Source organism: Zophobas morio, unplaced genomic scaffold (genome assembly GCF_036711695.1).
Source record: "Zophobas morio isolate AGI-343-1 ecotype UQ-CSIRO unplaced genomic scaffold, CSIRO_AGI_Zmor_V1 ptg000041l, whole genome shotgun sequence".
Taxonomy (NCBI): Eukaryota; Metazoa; Arthropoda; class Insecta; order Coleoptera; family Tenebrionidae; genus Zophobas; species Zophobas morio.
The window spans coordinates 344,562-358,313 of NW_026972146.1; the positions used below are offsets into that span (position 1 = coordinate 344,562).

The following is a 13,752-nucleotide window of genomic DNA, read 5'->3' on the forward strand; positions in this document are numbered from 1 at the left end:
CGAAACGCAAAATCTCCATAAATCGAGAAAAAAAAATTAAAATCGCAAAATTGAAAAACCGAAAAATCTAAAACCGAGAAGTCGAAAAATCGAAATATCAGAAAACGAAACATGAAAAAACTGAAAAATCTAAAATTTAAAAATTTGAAAAATTGAACAAAATATCGAAAAACGGAAAAAAAGAGAAATCGAAAAGAATTATAAAACTTTAAGAATTGAAAAACTAAATATAATCGAAAAAATTAATAACTCCAGAATCGAAAAATCGATAAATCTAGAAATAGAAAAGTTGAAAAACCAAAAAATCAATTAGGTAATCGAGAAACTGGGAAGTCGAAAAATCGAACCTTTTGAAACGTCAAAAAGTGAAAAATTGAAAAATGTTAAAATCGAAAAATTGAAGAATGGAAAAATTTAAAGCCATAAAACAGGCAAATTGAAAAATTGAAGAATCGAAACATTGAAAAATCGCGAAAACGAAACATTAAAAAGTCAAAAAATTTAAAATTCGAAAGGCTGAAAAGTCCAAAACATCTAAAAACCAAGAAACCGAAAAATCCAGAATTTAAATAATCGAAAAACTGAAAATTCGAGAAACCAAACACTAAAAGACAGAAAATCGAGAAATTGAAAAATCTCGAAGCCGAAAAATCGAAAAATTCAAAAATATAAATAGCCCAAAATTGAAAAATTTAATAGTTAAAAATTGAAAGATTTTTCTTGATTTTTCAGTTCAGTTTTTCGATATTTGAATTTTTCAAGTTTTCGAATTTTTCAAATGTTTCGATTTCTTAATCTTTTGATTTTTCGACTTCCCGGTTTTAGATTTTTTGTTTTTCAATTGTCATTTTGTCAAATTTTCGATTTTTTAATTTTCAAATTTGACTTTCATAAACTCTCAATTTTTCGATTTTTCAATTAATCGATGTTTTGATTTTGCCATTTCGTGACCTTCGAGTGTTTCGATTTTCTTGTTTTTCAATTCTTCAATTTTTAAATTTTTCAGGTTTTTGATTTTTCAATTTTTCGTGTTTTTAAGGTTGCTATTTTTCGACTTCACTTTTTTGATTTTTCGATTTTTCAGTTTTTAAATATTTCAGTTTTAGGATTTTTTAATATTCCAATTCTTCGGCTCTTCTATTTTTGACTTCTGGATTTTTCGGTGCTCTTCCTTTTTACTTTTTCGATTTTTCAATTTTTGAAATTTAAAATTTCAGATTTTTTAGTCTTTCGATTTTTCGACTTGCTGGTTTTAGATGTTCTGTTTTTCAATTTTTCGATTTGTTAATTTTTCATTCCCGATTTATCGAGATTTGATTGTTCAGGTTTTCGATTTATCAGTTTTTCAATTTTTTATTTTGGCCTATTTCGGTTTCTCAGTTTTTCCAGTTTTCCATTTTTTCGTTTTTTGATTTTTCCGCTTTTCCAATTTTTCAACTTTTAACTTTTTGTTTGTCGATTTCTCTATTTTTCGATTTTTCGACTTCATCACTTTTCGATTTCCCGTTCTCTTGATCTTTCAATCTCTCAATTTTTCGATTTTTCGAATTTTTAAGTTTTTTTCTTTCATACAAAATAGAACACAGTGTTTGCAAAACAAGTTCTCAGGCGACGAGTTGTAGTGAAACAAGTTTTTTTATTGACATCGACTATTTAAATTTGGCGGTTGGGGACTCCAATGTCAATAAGGGTGATTTTGCAAAATCAGCCTGTATGTCGCATCTATATCAATCTATGCCTGTGTCAAACGAGCGTTAACTAACGCCAACTGTGACACAAATTTGGAACTGAAGAGGGTAAATCCGTCACATTACAGTTTATTTGTGAAAATGCCGCTCGATTTTCCCCGGATAAAAACTGAGACAACGCTGTTAAATTTAAAAGCAGACTGTCTTCCATTAAATCACTGGAGCTCGTTCCCGTCTAATTGCAGTTTTGTCAAAGTTTATTAACATTCCTCGTCGCTCCCATCGTCTCAAAGAACAATCGCCGAATTAACCGTCAAAGCAACAATAACAAAATGAAGAATAATCCGTGCGAATTCAGTCTTTTTATTACATTCCTTTCCACTTCCTCATAATCCTTATGTTTCTTTTTCTACAAATAAACGCCGTCGCCCAATTCCTTCCCTTATTCCACTCACGCTTAGCAAACATTGTTATACTGCTAGATTTGATTCCGTTCCCTCGGCGAAGGCCTCTATTTGTTCACTTTGTTTGCCGTTTGGTTTGTATTCGAGTTATATCGATGTCCTACTGCTGCCAAAATATAAAATTATATCCGAAACAGATTTCGCCAAGATTTATGTCCGCCTCAATAAAAGTCCGGACACATCTTCGAACCGAAACAATTTAACTTTAAAACTCGGGCGACTTGTAATTTGTGTCGTGGCCCTTGTAGATCGATTCGATTAAAAAGTGACAGTTTAATTTTCGCGAAAGCCCGTCAAAAATTATCGATGCGGTTCGACCTTTGCAGAAAGGGGAGGCGACACTTTCTCATTATTTTCGGTTATAACAAGCCGCCAGCACTTGCGAATAAAAAGGGACTTTGAAATCATTCCCAAATTGAAATAACTTTGCGGCACGAAGTGAATGCGAGAGCTCGTTTCATATAGCAGAATGTGAAATGCGTCTGAAAGGAGGAATCATCTTTCTTTCTCAAAAAAGCAAATTGTTGTTTGCAAGATTCGCGGCTCACGGCGAGGTTAAATAACACTTGAGTAACAAAGTGCCGCAAAAAATGGGAGCTGGAGTGTCGGGGTGCGTCTGTGAAAAGAATATGGTTCAATTTTCAGTTTTTCTCTAAAGAGCAGAAGTTATTGGACTAAAGAGAAATATTCTGATATGGGTGAAATTTTTTATCTCGAAACATTTTTTTTTTGAGATATTTCTCTTTTGACGTATAGCGATTTTGGTTCTAGCGTTTTTATTCGATAAGAGAGACTCCCAAAATTTGCTGCATTTGCTAACTTGAACCTCCTAAAGTTTTTTGATTTTTTTATTTTTTACTACCTTCAAAAAATGACAGCAGTCTCTCAAACGCGAATGGATAAGTCAATAACTCATTTGACTTAATGTATCTGTTGCAATCGAAAAACTCCAATGAGGAGCTTCTGAATCTAGAAAAATATTTTTTGAGAAATATGTCTTCTGACGATTTTAGTAATAGTTATCTTATTCAATAATAGACTATTGAAATTTGGTGTTCTTAATAATTTCAACTTCCTGAAAACTAATACGAGTTCATGATTTGTCAATACCTGGTGTCTGGAAAAACCCCGTCCTCTATTTTCTTAGAGAATACTTATGTCATTTACCAAAATCAGCCTTATCGTAGCAAGTACTATCCCTCTAGGAAATTAAAGGGCGGTGGGTAGGGCTAGTACTTGTTAAGATAAAACTGATATTACCAGATGGCATACCCTCGAAGAAAATAAAGGGTGGGTGGGCGGGGCCAATACTTGAGAAGATAAGACTGATTTTGCCAAATGATATACCTTATACCTTTCATTTTCTTAGAAGGTATGTCATTTGGCAAAATCAGTCTTATCTTAGTAAGTACCAGCCCCGTCCACTTGCCCTTCATTTTCTTAGAGAGTAGGTCATTTGCTAATATCTTATCTCAGCAGGTGCTAGCCCCACCCACCCACCCTCTCGTTTCTTAGAGGATATGTCATTTGCAAAAATCACTTTTATCTTAGCAGGTACTAGCCCCGCCCACCCACCCTCTGTTTTCTCAGAGGATATGTCGTCTGCCAGAATCAGTCTTATCTTAGCAGATAGTAGCCCCGCCCACCCACCCTCTCTTTGAAATATAGTCTTTTGATTTTTTTAATTTTTGTTAACTTCAAAAATTGATATTGTTTCATTTTAACAATCTCTCAAACCAGAAGAGATAAAATTCTTCGGCTCAATATCATCTGCTGCAATCGAAAAACTCCAAGGAATCGAATGGTCTAAACCAGAAGCCAGATGTTAGAACCGTTCAGAAATGAGGAGCTTCTTGATCTAGAAAAATATTTTTTGAGAAATATCTCTTCTGAAGATTTTAGTAATAACACTATGCAACAAATTAAAAAAAAATAAAATTCACAGAATGCACAGTATGTAGTTAAAATTTCTTACCTCAAACTCAATTGAGGATTGTGCTTGAAAGAGTCGTATCACATCAGGTTTCAAAGTGAAAAGTGTTTATTGAATTTCTTGAAATCATACAAAATTAATAAAACAAAACTTCATTTTTCATTGAAAAAAGTCTTTTTTTTTCGAACGATTGGCATTCTTATTGTAGCCAGATCTCGCAGTATCCCTCTGAAGACACCAACAGAAGTCTGCAAGCATGGGTGGATACATAAAAGCGATATTTTTACGATTAAATGCAATCAAGTGTCCCAAAAAGTAAGAAAAACAAAACACCCGTTATCTATGTTTTATGATGTGATATGGGTATAAAACATTTTTTTCTTTAGTATATGGAGTATAGGTACCCAACCTATCACATCAGGTATCACAATGAAAAGTGTTTATTGAATTTTTTGAAATCATACAAAATTAATAAAACAATACTTCATTTTTCATTAGAAAAGGTCTTTTTTTTCGAACGATTGGCATTCCTATCGTAGCCAGATCTCGCGGTGTCCCTCTGAAGACACCAACAGAAGTCTGCAAGCATGGGTGGATACATAAAAGCGATATTTTTACGATTAAATGCAATCAAGTGTCCCAAAAAGTAAGAAAAACAAAACACCCGTTATCTATGTTTTGTGATGTGATATGAGTATAAAACATTTTTTTCTTTAGTATATGGAGTATACCCAACCTCAAACACTATCTGAACTTTCTGTGAATTTTTTAGTGTTGCATAGTGTAATTAGTTATCTTATTCAATAACAGAGACTCCTGAAATTTGTTGTTCTTAATAATGTCAGCTCCCTGAAAACGAATACGAGTTCATAATTTGTTTATACCGGGTGTCTGAAAAAAACCCGCCTACCCGCCCTCTATTTTCTTAGAGAATGTCATTTGCCAAAATCAGTCTTATCGCAGCAGGTACTAGCCCTCTAAGAAAATAAAGGGCGGGCGAGTAGGGCTAGCACTTGCTAAGATAAAACGGATATTGCTAAATAGCATACCCTCGAAGAAAATAAAGGGTGGGTGGGCGGGGCCAGTATTTGCCAAGATAAGTCTCATTTTGCCAAAGGAAATACCTTCGACCGTTCATTTTCTTAGGGGGTAGGTCATTTGCCAATATCAGTCTTATCTTAGCAGGTACTAGCCCCACCCACCCACCCTCTCTTTTCTTAAAGGATATGCCATCTGCAAAAATCAGTTTTATCTTAGCAGGTACTAGCCCCGCCCACCCACCCTCTCTTTTCTCAGAGGATACGGGTCCAGAATTGTTCTATAGAGATTTCTGAGTTTTTTTTATTTTTTTTTTTTGTTACCTTCGAAAAGTGACGTTGTTCGATTTAGCAATCTCTCAAACCAGAATAGATAATTTATTTGGGTTAAAATATCATCTGCCGCAATCGAAAAACTTTAAAGAATCGAATGGTCTAAACCAGAAGCCAGATGTTAAAACCGTTTAGAAATAAGGAGCTTCTTAATCTAGAAAAATATTTTTTTAGAAATATCTCTTCTGACGTATGGCGATTTTGGTCCCAGATTTCTTATCGATAACAGAGAGTCCTGAAATTTGCTGCTCTTGCTAACTTGAAACTTTTAAAGAAGAATACGGGTTCAGAATTGTTCTATAGAGATTTCTAAGGTGTTTTTGTTTTTTTTTAATTTTTTGTTGTATTTTTTTATTCTCTTCTGACGTATGACGATTTTGGTCCCAGATTCCTTATCGATAATAGAGAGTCTTGAAATTAGCTGCACTTGCTAACTTGAAACTTTTAAAGACGAATACGGGTTCAGAATTGTTCTATAGAGATTTCTGAGTTTTTTTGATTTTTTTTGATATTTTGTTACCTTCGAAAAGTGACGTTGTTCGATTTAGCAATCTCTCAAACCAGAACAGATAATTTATTTGGGTTAAATTACATCTGCTGCAATCAAAAAACTCTAAAGAATCGAATGGTCTAAACCAGAAGCCAGATGTTAAAACCGTTTAGAAATGAGGAGCTTCTTAATCTAGAAAAATATTTTTTTAGAAATATCTCTTCTGACGTATGACGATTTTGGTACTAGATTTCTTATCGATAATAGAGAGTCTTAAAATTTGCTGCACTTGCTAACTTGAAACTTTTAAAGACGAATACGGGTTCAGAATTGTTCTATAGAGATTTCTGAGTTTTTTTGATTTTATTTTGATTTTTTGTTATCTTAGAAAAATGACGTTGTTCGATTTAGCAATCTCTCAAACCAGAATAGATAATTTATTTGGGTTAAAATATCATCTGCTGCATTCGAAAAACTCTAAGGAATCGAGTGGTCTGAACCAGAAGCCAGATCTTAAAACCGTTTAAAAATGAGGATATTGTTGATATAGAAAAATATTTTTTTAGAAATATCTCTTCTGACGTATGACGATTTTAGTCCCAGATTTCTTTTCGATAACAGAGAGTCCTGAAATTTGCTGCACTTGCTAACTTGAAACTTTTAAAGACGAATACGGATTCAGAATTGTTCTATAGAGACTTCTGAGTTTTTTGATTTTTTTTTGATTTTTTGTTACCTTCGAAAAGTGACGTTGTTCGATTTAGCAATCTCTCAAACCAGAATAGATAATTTATTTGGGTTAAAATATCATCTGCCACAATCGAAAAACTCTAAAGAATCGAATGGTCTAAACCAGAAGCCAGATGTTAGAACCGTTTAGAAATGAGGAGCTTCTTAAGCTAGAAAAATATTTTTTTAGAAATATCTTTTCTGACGTATGACGATTTTGGTCCCAGATTCCTTATCGATAATAGAGAGTCTTGAAATTAGCTGCACTTGCTAACTTGAAACTTTTAAAGACGAATACGGGTTCAGAATTGTTCTATAGAGATTTCTGAGTTTTTTTGATTTTTTTTGATATTTTGTTACCTTCGAAAAGTGACGTTGTTCGATTTAGCAATCTCTCAAACCAGAATAGATAATTTATTTGGGTTAAAATATCATCTGCTGCAATCAAAAGACTCTAAAGAATCGAATGGTCTAAACCAGAAGCCAGATGTTAAAACCGTTTAGAAATGAGGAGCTTCTTAATCTAGAAAAATATTTTTTTAGAAATATCTCTTCTGACGTATGACGATTTTGGTACTAGATTTCTTATCGATAATAGAGAGTCTTAAAATTTGCTGCACTTGCTAACTTGAAACTTTTAAAGACGAATACGGGTTCAGAATTGTTCTATAGAGATTTCTGAGTTTTTTGATTTTATTTTGATTTTTTGTTATCTTAGAAAAATGACGTTGTTCGATTTAGCAATCTCTCAAACCAGAATAGATAATTTATTTGGGTTAAAATATCATCTGCTGCATTAGAAAAACTCTAAGGAATCGAGTGGTCTGAACCAGAAGCCAGATGTTAAAACCGTTTAAAAATGAGGAGCTTGTTGATATAGAAAAATATTTTTTTAGAAATATCTCTTCTGACGTATGACGATTTTAGTCCCAGATTTCTTATCGATAACAGAGAGTCCTGAAATTTGCTGCGCTTGCTAACTTGAAACTTTTAAAGACGAATACAGGTTCAGAATTGTTCTATAGAGATTTCTGAGTGTTTTTGATTTTTTTTTTTTGATATTTCGTTACCTTCGAAAAGTGACGTTGTTCGATTTAGCAATCTCTCAAACCACAATAGGTAATTTATTTGGGTTAAAATATCATCTGCCGCAATCGAAAAACTCCAAGGAATCAAGTGGTCTAAACCAGAAGCCAGATGTTAGAACCGTTTAGAAATGAGGAGCTTCTTAATCTAGAAAAATATTTTTTTAGAAATATCTCTTCTGACTTATGACGATTTTGGTCCCAGATTTCTTATCGATTACAGAGAGTCCTGAAATTTGCTGCACTTGCTAACTTGAAACTTTTAAAGACGAATACGGGTTCAGAATTGTTCTATAGATATTTCTGAGTTTTTTTATTTTTTTTTATTTTTTGTTACCTTCGAAAAATGACATTGTTCTATTTAGCAATCTCTCAAACCAGAATGAATAACTATTTGGCTTAAAATATCATCCGATACAACCGACAAACTCCAGGGAATCGAATGATGTAAACCAGAAGCTAGATACTAGGACCGTTTAGAAATGACGAACTTCTAAATCTCGAAAATATTTTTTGAGAAATATCTTTTTTGAAGTATGACGATTTTGGTACTCGCTTTCTTATCTGACAACGGAAACTCTTGAAATTTGTTGTAACTAGTAATTTCAATGTCTTGAAAACGAATACCAGTTCAGAATTGACCTACAGAACTTTTTAAATTTTTTTGATTTTTTATTTGGTGTTGCTTTCAAAAAATCAAATCATCTTATTTAACAATCTGTCAAACCTGAAGAGATTATTCATCTGGCTTAAAGTACCTTCTGCTGCAAGTAAAAAACTCCAAGGGGTTGAATGCTGTAAACCAGAAACCGGATACTAGAACCGTTTATAAATGACGAGCTTCTAAATCTCAAACATATTTTCTGAGGAACATCTCTTTTGAAGTATGCCGATTTTGGTACTAGCTTTCTCATTTAACGACAGAGACTCTTGAATTTTGCTGGACCTAAAAATTTCAACTTCCTGAAAACGAATGCCAGTTCAGAATTGACCTACAGAACTTTTTAATTTTTTTTTATTTTTTTATTTGGTGTTGCCTTCAAAAAATGACATCATCTTATTTAACAATCTGTCAAACCTGAAGAGATTATTCATCCGGCTTAAAGTACCATCTGCTGCAAGTAAAAAACTCCAAGGAGTTGAATGCTGCAAACCAGAAACCGGATACTAGAACCGTTTAGAAATGACGAACTTCTAAATCTCGAAAATATTTTTTGAGAAATATCTTTTTTGAAGTATGACGATTTTGGTGCTCGCTTTCTTATCTGACAACGGAAATTCTTGAAATTTGTTGTAACTAGTAATTTCAATGTCTTGAAAACGAATACCAGTTCAGAATTGACCTACAGAACTTTTTAAATTTTTTTGATTTTTTTATTTTGTCTTGCCTTAAAAAAATCAAATCATCTTATTTAACAATCTGTCAAACCTGAAGAGATTATTCATCTGGCTTAAAGTACCTTCTGCTGCAAGTAAAAAAACTCCAAGGAGTTGAATGCTGTAAACCAAAAACCAGATACTAGAACCGTTTAGAAATGACGAGCTTCTAAATTTCGAAAATATTTTTTGAGAAATATCTTTTTTGAAGTATGACGATTTTGGTACTCGCTTTCTTATCTGACAACGCAAACTTTTGAAATTTTCTGGAACTAGTAATTTCAATGTCTTGAAAACGAATACCAGTTCAGAATTGCCCTACAAAACTTTTTAAATTTTTTTGATTTTTTATTTGGTGTTGCTTTCAAAAAATGACATCATCTTATTTAACAATCTGCCAAACCTGAAGAGATAATTCATCTGGCTTAAAGTACCATCTGCTGCAAGTAAAAAACTCCAAGGAGTTGAATGCTGCAAACCAGAAACCGGATACTAGAACCGTTTAGAAATGACGAACTTCTAAATCTCGAAAATATTTTTTGAGAAATATCTTTTTTGAAGTATGACGATTTTGGTACTCGCTTTCTTATCTGACAACGGAAACTCTTGAAATTTGTTGTAACTAGTAATTTCAATGTCTTGAAAACGAATACCAGTTCAGAATTGACCTACAGAACTTTCTAAATTTTTTTGATTTTTTTATTTGATGTTGCCTTCAAAAAATGACATCATCTTATTTAACAATCTGTCAAACCTGAAGAGATCATTCATCTGGCTTAAAGTACCATCTGCTGCAAGTAAAAAACTCCAAGGAGTTGAATGCTGTAAACCAGAAACCAGATACTAGAACCGTTTACAAATGACGAGCTTCTAAATCTCGAAAATATTTTTTGAGAAATATCTTTTTTGAAGTATGACGATTTTGGTACTCGATTTTTTATCTGACAATGGAAACTCTTGAAATTTGCTGTAACTAGTAACTTCAATGTTTTGAAAACGAATACCAGTTCAGAATTGACCCACAGAACTTTTTAAATTTTTTTGATTTTTTTATTTGGTGTTGCCTTCAAAAAATGACATCATCTTATTTAACAATCTGTCGAACCTGAAGAGATTATTCATCAGGCTTAAAGTACCATCTGCTGTAAGTAAAAAACTCCAAGGAGTTGAATGCTGTAAACCAGAAACCGGATACTAGAACCGTTTATAAATGACGAGCTTCTAAATCTCGAAAATATTTTTTTGAGAAATACCTCTTTTGAAGTATAACGATCTTGGTACTAGCTTTCTTATCTGACAAGAGAAACTCTTGAAGTTTGCTGTAACTGGTAATTTCAACTTCGTGAAAACGAATACCAGTTCAGAGTTGACCTACAGAGTTTCATAAATTTTTTTATTTTCTTTTGTTGTTGCCTTCAAAAAATGACATCATCTTATTTAACAATCTGTCAAACCTGAAGAGATTATTCATATGGCTTAAAGTACCATCTGCTGCAAGTAAAAAACTCCAAGGAGTTGAATGCTGTAAACCAGAAATCAGATACTAGAACCGTTTAGAAATGACGAACTTCTAAATCTCGAAAATATTTTTTGAGAAATATCTTTTTTGAAGTATGACGATTTTGGTACTCGATTTCTTATCTAACACCGGAAACTCTTGAAATTTGCTGTAACTAGTAATTTCAATATCTTGAAAACGAATACCAGTTCAGAATTGACCTACAGAATTTTTTAAATTTTTTTGATTTTTTTACTTGGTGTTGCCTTCAAAAAATGACATCATCTTATTTAACAATCTGTCAAACCTGAAGAGATTATTCATCTGGCTTAAAGTACCATCTGCTGCAAGTAAAAAGCTCCAAGGAGTTGAATGCTGTAAACCAGAAACCGGATACTAGAACCGTTTAGAAATGACGAGCTTCTAAATTTCGAAAATATTTTTTGAGAAACATTTCTTTTGAAGTATGACGGTCTTGGTACTAGCTTTCTTATCTGACAACAGAGACTTTTGAAATTTGCTGTACCTACTAATTTCAATTTCCTGAAAACAAATACCGGTTCAGAAATGATCTATAAAGCTTCTTAAATTTTTTGATTTTTTCATTTGTTGCTACCTTCAAGATATGACATCATCCTATTTAGCAATTTCTCAAACGAGAACAAAAGACTCATCTCGCTTTTAGTACCATCTGCCACAACCAAAAAACTCCAAGGAATCTAATGATGTAAACCGGAAGGCAGATACTAGAACCGTTTAGAAATGACGAGCTTCTAAATCTGGAAAATATTTTTTGAGAAACATCTCTTTTGAAGTTAGACGATTTTGGTACTAGTGTTCTTATGTGACAACAGAGACTCCTGAAATTTATTGTACCTAGTAATTTCAATTTTGTGAAGACGAATACCAGTTCAGAATTTATCTGTAGAGCTTGTTAAATTTGTATGATTTTTTATTTTTTGATTCTTTCACAAAATGGCATCGTTCTATTTAACAGTCTCTCAAAACTGATCGAATAACTCGTGTTGCTTAAATTATTATGTGTTGGAAGTGAAAAACTCCAAGGAATTTTGAAAAATATTTTTTGAGAAATATCTTCTCACACATATGACGATTTTAGCTCTGGCGCCCTTATTAGATAACAGAGATTCCTGAAATTTGCTGTACTTAATAACCCTCCTGAACACGAATACAAAGGCAGAACTGATCTTCCCTAGCCGGAATTGAAAAAATACGACGATGTCGATTACAGTCTTTGTGATCAATATTCAGAAACTGTGAACGCTTGCCATCCCCAACGACTTTCTTCCAGCTCCTTAATTTGCCCGTAGCGAAATACATCTCATATTAATGACAGATAGCGAGTGATTTCAGGCGTGCACATCAAGCTCCTCGGATTAGCATCCAATAAGACGCATATGACGAGCTTTGATGTGAATTATTGCCTAGCAAGCATATGTTTCCCCGACAGCATTACGCTCTAATCGAATTAAACCATCGCAGTAAACAAGCATAAAGCTGCATAAAATGAAAAATCGCGATGGAATCCGTAATACGTGAACAGAATAATTGTGTTGCATCCAATTATGTGCGACCGCAAACCCGTGGCTGCACCGTAACGATAACGCATCCATCCACATTCTGCCGTAAAAAACGCCCAGCTCTAATTGCTAGCCTCGTTAAAGCTCGCCGGATGAGCAGCTCACGTCCTGAAAAAAACTGAAAAAGCATTGTCACTCGTCGTTTCAGCTTCACTCGTCAGAATCTGATACTTTCAGCTATAAATAAGTATCTCGGGCACGTTTCCGCTGAAACACTGATACTAAAAGACAGACTAATTTCTCTTTTAATGCAGCGGGTGGTTATTGGAGTAAAAAGGCGTTCGTCGTGTGTAATTCTACGCGTAATTGGAAAACATAACATTGTGTGATTAAATTATCTAAACAGGGGCGGCGCGTTTAACGTGATTGTGTTTGTGGAGAGGCAGAGCCTTGTTTGTTCTTCTATACATCCACGTTGTGCGTCGTCCTTGTGGCGAGCGATATTATTAGCGAGGAGATATTGTACTAACATGATACTGCCGCTTTTATCGAGTTATAGGAGACTCTATTTGATTAAAACGGTTCATTAGACAAGAAGTTACGATGGTTCGGGGACTAATTCGATTTGTGTTCGTTGTGAAATTATAGCGGCATTAGTTATTGCTAGGCAAACGCTTCCTATGCGTACTTTGCCCCCGACGGCTCTACTATTTTTAAAACGAACCTAGCAAATTCGCCACTTTTCTCTAACTTCTCTGAAATTTACACAGGAATTAAAAATCAACATTTGCAACTACGTGTTAAAAAGCGCTCTTTACTCAGTACTTTTTCAGCCAGGTGAATCTGACTGATTGATCCATCATTGATTACCAAAGCGGTGTTTCCAATTTCGGGGATAAGTGAATCGTTCTGTAAACTGCAGCCCTCGGAAAGACTCGAAACACATTAATAAATAAGCAGAGCGCTCGTGGTGTGCTTCAGAATGCCACTTGATGATCTCTAGTAATTGGATTCGACGTTTCGTCCGTTAGTTTTCATTGTCGAATTCCAAATCGTATTAAATACGTGATTAGAACACCAAAGTTGTAATTGACGACAGTCCAATTTCATCCGTCGATCACTGAGCATTCGAAACTCACTTGTTTCAAATTGCAGCAGCAGCATCGTTTATCTAAATCGGATTATCTTTCAGCTGAGTTGAATTTTTCGGATGGAAATTTGGCTACTAAACTGTGAGACGATACGGTTTATCGTTCCAATTTTCTCAGTTCGAGATGCAGACCGATGAAGGAGTATTAATTTCATTTTGTTCGCAGACTGACGCCTCCAGGTTTTGGGTGGTTGCTGTTGCGAAATAATAATAATTGGAGATCTATCCAGAGTTTAGTTCTAGCAGAGTTAATATAGAAAAAAATATGTTGGCGAGTATTTAGAAGTGGTACAAGGAAATTAATTTTACCCAAGAGCACAGAATAGTCAGTTCTATTATCTTGTAAGAAAGCTAAGAACTTTAAAAGTATTGGGTAGATGGGGTACCAAATAACTGCTCCATCCTCCAGTCTTAATCTCACCAAATA

The 13,752-nt window shown here is 33.9% G+C and overlaps 1 protein-coding gene across 3 annotated transcripts in view; it reads left to right on the forward strand.

Annotated features, from left to right (window-relative positions):
• The window catches only part of LOC135140866 (uncharacterized), a 198,138-nt gene that overhangs the window by 133,831 nt on the left and 50,555 nt on the right, over window positions 1–13,752 (forward strand). The gene's annotated exons all lie outside the window — the stretch shown is intronic.